General features: G+C 46.9%; 1 protein-coding gene across 14 annotated transcripts in view; it reads right to left on the reverse strand.

The window, feature by feature from the left end:
* Positions 1 to 12,428, reverse strand: part of TEAD1 (TEA domain transcription factor 1) — a 260,920-nt gene that overhangs the window by 197,935 nt on the left and 50,557 nt on the right. Inside the window, exon 1 of one of the 14 annotated variants that reach the window (XM_078058388.1) lies at positions 4,527 to 4,829. The exons of the other annotated variants lie outside the window; for them this stretch is intronic. The gene's annotated coding sequence lies outside the window, so the exon portion shown is untranslated. Of the gene's footprint in view, positions 1 to 4,526; positions 4,830 to 12,428 lie in introns of those variants that run through there. 14 annotated transcript variants of the gene reach the window in all.

A 12,428-nucleotide genomic window follows, 5' to 3' on the forward strand; every position in this document is an offset into this window, starting at 1 on the left:
GATATGGGGGATTTATGTGTGAACAGGTGATTTTCAGCATCGACAGCTCCCACGACTTAAAGGTCCATGCCCATCTTCCGAGGCCCTGGGCTGAGACTCAGGTGCCAGGTGCAGTACAAAGGCTTAGGTCACCTCTTCAAATTCTCTTAAGGTCAAGTTTAAATGGCAGTTTGATTAATTTGTCAGGCACCTATTCTTTGGGCTAAAATCAGAAAACATTCTTTAAGGCTGCTAAATCTTTATTGATCCTGAGGGGTCAGCTCAGAAGGCAGGGACAGTAATTGCCTGTTCTTTGCATAGTGCATTTTCCATTCTTTAAGGCAGCTGGTACAAGCACGGTATTTTTTCTTGTATGTGTTTCTGCTACAATTACTTACTCGCCCCTAGCGCCGTTCTGCTCGTCACCTCCAAGTCTACTCTCAGCCCGTGCGCCACATAGGAGAACAAATTTTTGAATTTGCTACTGAGCAAAGTACATTTCCTTTTTTCCCCTCCCTCTCCAATCACTGAGCAAACTGTAAGAGTGAAGCAAGCATAAGGCAGGCTCATCGTGCTGGAGCCCCACAAGGCAGCCAGCCCCCAGAGGACACAGAACCCCAACTGAAGAGCGCAAACGACTTCCAACGTGACTTGAGTTCAGCTTTAGGGAAACCCAACATGGGACATTCATACATTCGGGTGACGCACAGCTCCAAACAGGTCATGCTGAAATGACAAGGAAAGTAAACGCAAACGTTAAAAGACATAGCTGCTTGTGCCTTGTACAGAAACCCTTGACCAGTAGGCAAAAATCCATGCCCAAACCTTAGGAAGAAATGCCATAGGTAAAGGATATTTGAGGATCCGAGACAGAGGAGCAGAGACTCAGGGCATTTTTAAAAGGAGATAATTATTATCCCCTTTTATTTTTTTGTTTAGTCTTCCATTTATGTAGTAGAACCATCCTTATTATAGAAGTTCAGTGAGGGGCGCCTGGGTGGCTCAGTTGGTTGGGCGACTGCCTTCGGCTCGGGTCATGATCCTGGAGTCCCGGGATCGAGTCCCGCATCGGGCTCCCTGCTCAGCGGGGAGTCTGCTTCTCCCTCTGACCCCCCCCCTCATGTGCTCTCTCTCTCTCTCATTCTCTCTCTCAAATAAATAAATAAAATCTTTAAAAAAAAAGAAGTTCAGTGAATTATGGAGACACAAATGTGTCAACACACAACCTTACTGAGGAGCTAAGCCTGTGCTAGGTAAGACAGGACACAGCCATAATAAGACCTTGAGCAAGTCCTTTTCTTCCGTCAACAAGGGAGCTGAAACAGGACTTTTATTGGTAGCTCTCATGTGTAATATTCTTTTTACTCCATTCAGCTGTCTAGCAGAAAAGCAGACTTCTGGTCCATGCATGACTGGATTGTCCAAAACATGAATCTTTTTAAAGTGCCATAAATATTATAGACCATATTATATATACTGGCCATATTATACATATATTGACCATATTATTTATGTTCTGACACCATTCTTTTTTTTTTTTTAATGTTTTATTTATTTATTCATGAGAGTCACAGGGAGAGAGAGAGAGAGAGAGGCAGAGGGAGAAGCAGGCTCCCCGCTGAGCAGGGAGCCCGATGCAGGGCTCGATCCCAGGACCCTGGGATCATGACCTGAGCCAAAGGCAGATGCTTAACCATCTGAGCCACCCAGGAGCCCCTGACACCATTCTTTTTTGAAGACACAGACTATTTCTAACAAAATAATAAAGGATGGTGATTACTGGGGCACCTGGGTGGCTTGGTCGGTTAAGTGTCTGACTCTTGATTTAGGTTCAGGTCATGATCTCAGGGTTGTGAGACTGAGCCCCAAGTAGGGCTCTGCACTGAGGCTGAAGCCTGCTTAAGATTCTCTCTCTCTCTCTTCTTCTGCCCCTCCCCGCTCTCTGGGGGTGGGGGGGAGGGGATGGTGATTATAATTTTTAATGGCACTTTCTGCGATGCATGGGTGGCTCAGTCAGTTAAGCGTCTGCCTCAGGCTCAGATCATGATCTCAGGGTCCTGGGATGGGGCCCCAAATGGAGACCTGCATCTCTCCATCAGCTACAGGCTCAGTGGGGAGTCTGCTCCTCCCTCTTCCTCTGCCCCTCCCCCTTTCCTACACTCTTTCAAATAAATAAAATCTTTAAAAGAAAAAATAAAAGAGAAGCTTCATTTGACTATCTCAAAGAAATGTTCCCTGCTTTTTTTTTTTTTTTTCCTGCTTTACCTATGGTATTTCTTTGCAAATGGTATCAAAATCAAGGTTCCAACTGGAACCCATCACATTCCATAGGACCAACAAATTTGACAAAAATTCTGTATTTAATTAATACTTCAAGCATCATCCAACAAGCTTTGAAGATTACACCTTCATCTGAAACAGAATACAGTAAATATTCATAGGCACAGACCTTTTTTTAGATTTAAAGAATCACTGATAAACTATATGTTCAAAGGAAGAGAGATAATCACCTCTACCTCACTTTACAACTAGAATTCAACAAGATCTCTAAAATTCTAAATAAAATATTTCCAATTTTCATATTCCTTCTTTAAATTGAATTCATTTTTATTTTAACTTACACTGCTACCATGCAAACCTGTCTTTCCTGAATAGTTTGTTCTAGGTGGGGCAGTGAAAAAAAAAAGGATTAGAAAACAAATAAGCTCTTTGGTCTAATAGACTATAAACATGTTCACGTATTCTGGTTTTGATCAGAAATAATAAAGGAGAGGAAGAAAAAAAAGATGCACTTGGGATTCCGGACACTGTGTGGTGATTCAGAGAGAGACATCTAAGAGGCAAACTATTTGCCAGAGTAAACCAGTATCACAATCATCTTAACATTTTAAAGGAGATTCCTGTTCGCAATTCACACACACTGACGAAGCACCTGAAGGACGGCCTCACTGACTTCTCTAGGTGTCTAGATAAAGCGTGGCAAACTTCGGTCGGGCTGACTGAGCCCCCCAAGGGGTAGGTACGGACTGCTCATAACTTAGTTGGGTGTCAGGAAACACATGCAAGCATTTATTCAATCAGCCTTCAACTTCAGGCCAGGTTCCGTGCTGGAGAGGCGAAAATGGGTAAGCACCATGCTCCTGCCTCAAAGACCTCACAGTCCAGTGAGAGGCGGATGTCAGCTGCAACCCCCGAATCCAGAACACTGCATGGTACACAGCAGGTGCCCGAAAGATATCAAGTAGGTTAGGAGGCAGGGAGGGCAGGCAGAGGCCTGCCCAGAGAGCTGCAGTGTGGCAGGGAGCCGGGCTCTCACATGGAAGCCTGGTTTTGAATGCACACCCACCCACGGCTCTGCAGCCGGGCACCGGGCTGCGCGTTCAATGCCGCCACACCTCAGCATCCACATGTACTCCCTCCCTCAGTGCTCATGAGATAACATACATGGAAATGCCTGATATGGCAAAGACCAGGAAGGACAGATCCTAGTCTGGGACAAGGACCAGGCAGGACAGAACCACCACAGTAGGATAAGATCTTTTTTCCTACTTCTTCCTCTCCCTTTTGTAATCCTTCCTGTAGAAAGGCCCTTCTCCAGTACTGACTCAGACAAGACTCAGAGTGAACGAATCAAAACCGACGCGGGGCAAGGGGTGCAGAAGGAAGAGGCTACCATCCTTTGGAATGAAAACCCTGAGTGGTTCTACAGTGGAAAAGGGGGAAAGGACTCCCAAGCCAGACACCTGAAGCACCTCGACTTCTGTCTTCTGCTGGCTAGACTCCTTCTCCAGACAATTCTTGACAATTAGCAGGGGTTATTGCTCTCCCCCGCATCTCCTCATTTGCATGTCCTTAACTGAATTAAAGTGCCTGCAGCACATTAACACTTGATCAACATAGAAGAAAGGCTAAACCAAGCTTAAGTATCTCAGCTCTTTTCCTATTTTAAAATATCGTAGGTGTGTGTTGGCGTATTTCTATATAGCCAGTTGTGAATGCACGTTTGGCTGTGTCTGTGTGTACATTCACACACGTTCCTGCGTTATTTAAGTAGGTATGCATCTGTGTATAAATATAAACCAGGCTTCTCAGGGTTGAGGGAAGTGTGAGAGATCCTGCTTGTATGCCGAGCAAGGCAGGACAGGTAAATTGTGTGTCCGCCTCAAACACCTGCAAGCTCATCTTGCACAAATAACTAAGGTTGCAACCAATGAACCAGTGAAGAGGCCCTTAAGTTTCCAAGACAACCAGAGGGGCAATGCTGGAGGGGCTCAACCTCCCTGTGGCTGGACCCAGCCCCTAAAGAACCCCTCTTCTCTCTCTTCCCGGAAGAAAGCTTTCCTTTTAGTAAACAAGAGCCTTTGTCCTAACCTGGATCCCTAAACCTCTTGAGGGGTGGGAGGCAAGGGCCTCAGAGCTGCCTTCAGTCCTAGAAAAGACCACAGCCACACCAGGGGAGCTGGAACAGTCAGGCTCCTGCCCCTTAACTCTCTTGAGGTTAAGAGATGCTGCGAAGTTGACGGTCATCCAATTCCATGGGCCTTTACCTAGAAGCAGCTGTGTCCCAAGCCCTGGGCTCAGAGATTACTTCTCGTACTTCGTGTGTATTTCACAACAATCCAAGAAGGCAAGTGGGGTGGTATCACTCCCCTCTCACAGGTGGGGGAGCTGCGACTCAGAAACACTGATGGGCCCGAGGAAGGCCCCAGAGCAGGTAAATGCAGGAGCTATCACGCTGTCTCACACTGCAGATCTGGCTTCAAGAGTACTGGCTGCAGGAGACGAATGTGAGCTCCCGGGTTCTGGTTTCAGTTCAGCCTCTGATCGAAGGGTAATCAATCAATCATGCAGGTCTTGACTTTGTGAGCCTTAAACTCTGACAATATAAAAAGAAAAAGAGAGGGCATCTTTGGTTCTACAGCTCACAGAACGGAGTCAGATAAGAACCCTCTATACCACCACTGTTCAGCACAATTCTCAAAGGCTAGGTAAGGTGGTTTTCTGTCCTCAGCTCTCCCACCAAACACCACCGCCCCTGCCATCCCTTGGATCCCAACTCAAGTTTTCACTGTCTCAGGCATTCACGCCCATGGTGCCCCAAGGAATCCCTCCATTGCCAGCCTTTCTGGAAGACATCAAGATCCATCTCAATAATTAGCTCAAGCCCAAATAGCCAACCCCCGAGCAACCTCAGCAGAGTGTCTGAACTTATCTTCATTGCACCTGCTTCTTAGTTTTTGTCTCTTCAACCTCGCCCGGGGACACAGCCTGAGACTTCTCTGTACTCATCACTGTGATACCAAAACCATGCCCCATCCCTCCCCGGAGTTAAATCAAAACAATTATTCACATGGCAACATTTTCTGGGTATCTGCTAGGTCACATATAATAACATGCAAGTAGGAACTGGGTTTTTTAAGAGAAATAACAGGATAATGGTCTCAGCCCCAAGGAACTTGCAATCTAGTAAGGAAGATGGAGATGTAAAGGATTGCCGGGATTTGCTGAATCATTTGACACTGGAATTTGCCAGTGACTGGGAGGTGGAAGGGACAGTGACTATGAAGAATGAAAGAGTCTGCTCCTGATACTATCTTAAAGGATATAATGACCGGCTGACTTTAACGAGGTGGAAATTTAATAAGGATAAATGTCAAGTCATGCACTTAGGTCCAAAAAAAAAAAAAAACCCCAACTCACAAGTATAGGGTAGAGAAAATCACATGAGAAAGTCTTAAGGGATTGGGTTGCCCACAAGCTCAATGACTCAGTGTGATGAGGGCTGCTATAAAAGCTAATGCAGTATCAGGCTGCCCTGATTAGAAATGCTGCATTCAGAGTAAGAAAATAGAGATTTCAAATCTGGACCCCAGAGACTGTAGAGGGATGAATGGTCACAAGTGAGCACATTCCAGAGATCAGTCAGGAGTGTGAAGCCACATCCCAAGTGGGGTGAAGATGAGGAGGCTGGGGAATGAATACCTTAGGGGGCCACGAGAGGCACCTTCAAACTAGTCTTGGGCTTGACCATCCCGTTTCCAGAGGGAATAAATTACATATCTCATTACGACATGTTCCCAACTGCAATGTCAAATATTTATTGGTAGGAAAGACGGTAATAAAATTCTCTTTACAAGACAAAGAAAATTATAAATTATTATGCACAAAATATTATTCGTTCTGTAAAAACAACATATACACACATCAAAAACTGCGTTAGCACCTGTCTGGAAGACCATGTAGTGTGAAGGCAACAACACGAAGAGTGGTGAGATTATCAACACGTTTAAATTTTCCTTTTGCTTCTCTGTATTTTGCTTCTCCGTATTTTCTGTTCCATAATAAACATATATTGAAAAATGTGATATGAAAAAAGAAAATCTAAATGGGCTAGCATATGAAAAGAGCAATTAGGCTCTTCCTCTCTGGCTCCAGCACGAGAGGGGGTAAGGATTGAGGAGACCCTGTCTGAGCTCAATGTTAGAGGAATAAATGGCCCTTTGTTGTAGAGTGAGCTCCCCATCAAAAGAAATGTGCCTCTAGGAGGCATTAAGGCTCTTTGGGAATGCACTGTAGGCGAAGCCTCCATGAGTGCAGGGCTCACTCCTCCTAAATGACCTCAAGGTTCCCTCTAATCTATATACTCCAATTCCTTGATGGATGCTTGAGCCATCGGTGCTCCAAAATGCACAATGCGTCTATTTCTCTCCTATAGGTTCAAATGCTCAAGCAAGATTGTAGGATCTACCTCTCTGCTCTCTCACCAAGTCAGGGCCAAGTGGAGTACAGTTAAAAGGATGTTCAACTGGGAATCAAAGTGTTCGGATCCCAGCGGTACCACTGGAAAGAAGAATAGGGCCTCGAACGAGTCACTTAAACTCTAGAAGCCTCAGTTTCCGCATCTGCCAAATGGCAGTAAAATGTATACGATTTCAAGAGGTTCTGCCGACATTTCAAGAAAAAGCCTGTGGGATTGCTTTGTAAACAATAAAGTGTTATCTATACAAAGGAAAGATGACACGTTCTGTCGAGCTCAAGCTGGATGGCCAACTGACAGGGCCAGCTATAGGCATCCCACTCCACCGGAAGCAGACACAACTCTGATGCCAAGACTGCACTGTGGCCCAAGCAGCATCTGCACGGCAAGGCCCTCTGGTCCTTCCGCTTCCCCTGACCACTTCTCATCCCACGGAGTATAATAATGAATTGCTTTTTCTCCAGCATCTGAGGATGAGTCCTGATTTTTCACTATGACTACAGGTTTTTTAAGAGGAGGATCAGGGCCTCTGCCCTCATCCACGATCCCTGGTGCTGCTGGGAACTCATGAAAGACGTACTGGTGATTTGACGGAACTCTCACTGAGCCCTGCTACTTACAGTGTAGCCCGTGGACCAGCACCACTGGCGCCATCTCAGAACGCGGTAGACAGGCAGGTTCTCAGGGCCCTGTCCCAGACCCACTCAATCAAAAGCTGCATTTTTAACAAGATCCCCAGGTGATTCACATGCTAACAAGCATGCAGCCATCAAGAAGCCAGGGGAAGACCTGGGGCAGGCTCATCCCACAAGAGCTCCAAGGCCCAGAAAAGGACCTCACTCATTTATTTACTCATTTACCCAGTCACACACTTGTTCAACAACTATATATGAAATTGCTACATCATGCCAGAAGCCTATCTAGGTGCCAAGCTCTGCTCTGACCAGGTGTAACTGAACGGTAAGGCTGCTCTGGTATCAGAGAGAATTTTCCATTACAGCTGCCTGCCCACAGAATTCAGCTAACAACTACTCAAGTCCCTCAGAGTCCCAGCTCCTCCAAGCCTGGCCCAGCGCCTCAAATGCTTTGCAGGTGTCAGGGCTGGTATCTCTTCACGAACCACCGAGAAGCCACCCACACAACAGCCACGGCCCAATGGTCTGGGCAGAGCCCCTGTTTTATGTCTGCAGGTGCTACATTCCAAAAGTACTTCTTCTTATAAAGCATGGCAGGAATTCTACACTTAGGGAAGAAAAGAGGTTAAAGAAGGGCCTTGTTTTTCCCAGAGGAGAGGGGAGACTCACAGAGAGGTTTACATTTTTAAAATGTATTTATTTTATCAGCCACATGCTTGCAAGTCAAACATCCCCTCAAAGACATTTTGCAGAGATATTCTGGGAACACACTGGAGGCAGCTTATTTATGTGCGGCTATTACAAGACTAGCCCAAAGGGATGAGTATCAGATGCTATCTCCCGCTGAAATGACCGTCTGCCTGCCTGCCACCCCTATGCCAGGTCAGAGCTACTTCATGCCCCTCAAATACCCCCTGCTTGGCCCTGCCAAACTGCCTCTGCCCCACTGGTCCTCGGAGAGCCTTGCAATTAGCCCGGGTCACTCCTGATGGAGGACGGTTGTTCACGCCACATGCTCTACACCATCTTTGGGGGTCTGTAAATGGACAACGAAAAGCATCACTAATGTATATACGGGTGCAAGATTAATCTCGAACACTGTCACAGTGCTGGAAACTGCAGAGGCTGGTAGGATCCCAGGCAAACTCAGCTCCTTGATTTCCCTGCCCAAAGGGGCATCCTAAGAAGGTGTGCTGTCTCTTAACAGCTGACTCTGAGCTCCCACCTTTGCTATCTCTCAAGTCATCCTTTGAGTCACAGGATTTAGCAGTTAGGAATGCTTACCGTGTCTCCCACAGTCCCCTCCCTTGGCCAGGTAACTGTCTCCTTCCCAACGGTGAGCATTTTGAGGGCAGGGGCTGTGCTCTGCTCAACACAGCATCTCTGGAGCCTAGCAGATACACGACACATCCAGGTTTCCATAAATAGTGATAGAAGGTCAATGCGTTCAACAAGCATTTAATGAGTGCTGAGTTTTAAGATTACAATACAGGTATCCCCTACCTTCCCAAAGTTCAAGTTATGCCACTTTGCTCTTATGAAAGATCTACTGAGCACAGTAACGATTTTTCTCGTAAAAGTGAAAATCCTCTTCGGATTTCTTTTGCTTGGTAGGAGAAAACAGATATTGGTATGTCTTTCCTAAAACCAAAGTAGCAAAACATGAACTTTCGGAAATCGGGGAATACTCTGCTTAACGCCATTTCTGCTTACAAAAAAATTCACAGAAACCCTCTACTTTTGGATGGGGGTGGGGGAGGGGCAAAATCTGTACTAAATACCAGAAGATAAAAAAGAAAGAAATGGGAGAGCCCTTAATGGCCTTTCGAGAGGAACAAAACAAGAAACAAGGACTATGAAAGCCTGGATGGAAACTCCAGTGTGAGGAGTGAGGGAATTCCTGGGGCCGAGCAAGCCAAGGGCAACAGAAATGGAATTTTCTTATCCACGACATCTCACACAGATCCACCCCCAGTCTGTAATTCATTGTGTACGGAATGCATTTCCCACACACCAGCCTCTTATTCTGCAATCGGCCAAATGTTTTTAATCTTTTAAACTATCAGTATACTGTATGGCATATACACCGACTCCATCCTAACCTGTTTCTTCACAAGGAGAGCCCCAGTTCATAACGAGATGGGCTTTTCACGGGCATTCTGACTCCATTGTCTCCCCAGCTGTCAGGGCCACGTGAGAAAGAAGGGCAGGGAGGTACAGAAAGGTTAAGGACTGCCCCCGATTATGCCCTGGGACCTGAATCTCACCGCTTCCCCCCCAATCTGTGTTCTCAGCAGCAACCCACCTCCCCTCCCAGGCCTCTCTTTGCATCTAGCATCGCTGCCCAACAGAGAGGGAGCTCAAGCCACATGTCGAGGTACGTTTTCGAGTCACTCATTAAAAAAGGTAAAAAGGAACTGGTGAAATTAATATCAGTAACTTCTTTTATTAACCCAACATATCTAAATGTGATTTCAACCCGTAATCAATATTTAAAAAACCATTAATGAGACTTTACATTCTCCTTCCAAACTAAGTCTTCGAAGACCAGCGGTCAGTGTATATGCTTCGGGGGCCACCTCCATTCAGATGCCACCTGCCGAGTGCTGAACGGCACCGGGGGCGGGTGGCGACCATGCTGCCCCATGAGGGCCTCAAGTGCACATTTCCTACACAGGCCTGCTGTCTCCAAGCACACAGAGCCTTGTTACTGGCACGGACTGCTGTTGGGTCTGAGAATGGGGAGGCCCAGTGTTCGGTGTTCAAGGACAGTCAGTTCTACCCTTCAAGTCTCGTCTACGGCCATACCACCCTGAACGCGCCCGATCTCGTCTACCCTTCAAGTCTCACCGGAAGTACTGCTCCGTCAAGGAAGCCTTCCCTGCCTATGCCCTCAACAGTCCTGTGCACCTCTCCTCTGTGCCGGGCACCCTGGCTTCACACGCCGTAGCCCTAGCGGCCATACTGGAGGGCCTGCTCGGCCATGTTCTCCACCACTGTCTGTTCCTTGAAGACAGGACTGTGTCGGCCTCACTCACAGCCCACGCCTTATCTTCCAGCCCAGCACAGGCTCGACAAACATTTGCCAGATGCATGGATGGATGGTCGGATAAATGAATGGAATTCCTCCTAACAGAACCTCTCTCTCTCCAGGCCAGAGCTTCCTTGAAGTAGAAGCCCCATGCTTCCTTCCAGCTCTGCAAGTCAACCATGATTTGTGTGGTGGCCCTAGCCATTCTGTTTAGCCCTCCACGGCACAACCAGCTCGGGCCAGCCATCTGACACCGGAGGGAACACTTCTTAGGTACACTGTAGAGTTTCTTGCTCTGCAAAATGGGGCAATGTAAGTTGCTTTCCAGTCTTCTGAAAGTATCCTGGGAGCTATTCCACAGAAGTAGAGACATACACATATTCTCTCATATAATCCTTAAACACCTTCCCTGGCCGATCGGTTATCTATTTCTTACAAAGAACATGTTCAATTTTGTCCTTAATGAATCAATGTCGTAAAAAGATCACAAGGTCAGGTTTTCGACTCTAAAGTCTTGGTTTTCATCACCACTACCTTTCTGCCAGCTAGCTGCTTGATCATCATGTTATTTAACCTCTATGTACCTGGATCTCCACATCCATAAAATGGGGATAACAATATAACCAGCTCAGAGCTGTTGTAACACCAGAACGCCTTATATACTCTACAGGGCCAAACAGATGTTAGCTCCTATGTAAACTATTTCTTCTGAAGCATGTCAAAGTCAAGTGACAGAGTCACCCACAATTAACAGTCACAGCCAGGACCTAGGCCTGGGGATTCGCGCCAAGACCAGAGAGAACTCGCAGGCTAACATCAAACAGGCCCACATCCACAGCTTCACAAAGCCAAGTCCCCAAGGGGGATGGATGCCTGGGGATGTCGGGCAGGAAGCAGCCCAGAAGGGCTGGCTTCCCCGAGGAGCAGGACTGCCTACTGGAGCATGACATAGGACCTTTCTATCTCAAAAGGGCAGGGTCTCCACTGAGCGAGGGGTCCTGCCCTCAGTCAGGCCAAGCCAGGGAGCCAGAGGAATGGCTTCGTCCACCTCTTCTCTCATTCTCCTGCAGTGTTTTGGAGGCCCCTGAACTTTCCCGAACCGGTTATGCCTATTTCAAACAGGAACTAGGCCCGCATGTACGTGCACGCACACATATGTGTGCGTGTATGCATTTTATTATTTCAGAAGAAAGCACTCTGCAGCCCGAGAATGAGTCATCAGTAATCCTTGTCAATTTGCCAGCAGCCTGCCCCTCTTCATTACAAACAGAAAGATAAAAGCCCTTGCACATTAGCTGGCATACGCCTCCACAGACAGTACAAATAAATTAATTGTGCCTCATCTCAAACAGCCCAAGAGGTGTGCGGGAGGGGAAAATGCACTCCGTCTTGTTTCATTAACAAATTAAACTGAAATAGAGCTGCAACCATTCTCTGATGAACATATACTCGGGTCCTGCACCAAGAACACGCTGCCGCCCATTTGGGGCAGCATCACCCCAGGAGAGAGCCCCGACCCTGACAAACCGTGTGTCTAGCATAAGAGAGCAAGAGTCTTGCCCTTTAGTCCTACCGTAGTCCTGGCAGGTGGGGGTGACCTCAGGGGCCACTGTAAGGGTGGGTGCCTGGGGGACAAGACTCTCCCATCAAATCCCAGGTGCTGTTGCAAAGGGAGGGCGGTGCAGTCATTTACCCCAGGCAAATAAACAAACCAGTTCGGTGGCCGTGGTATGTGCCCAGAGTGAAGGAGTTTGTCATCAAGCAAACTCTGTCATGCTGAGGATGGTGAGCATTCCAGAAAGAACAAAGTTATTCAAGACCAACTTGAAAAACAAGTTGGACTCCCCTTCACCACAAGCTAAGATTACACCCTCAAACACACCTTTCTTCAATCCTGAGACATTGGCTTTTGCAGAGCAGTTAAAGGCAATTTGTTACAATGCTGTGATTTTCTTTACAAGGGCTCAGTACTACATAATTTAGGCACCTACATTTTATATGCTGAAGGGGTATGGCTGAAAAGCTG

The sequence above is a fragment of the Halichoerus grypus genome, chromosome 11 (genome assembly GCF_964656455.1).
Source record: "Halichoerus grypus chromosome 11, mHalGry1.hap1.1, whole genome shotgun sequence".
NCBI classification, from domain to species: Eukaryota; Metazoa; Chordata; class Mammalia; order Carnivora; family Phocidae; genus Halichoerus; species Halichoerus grypus.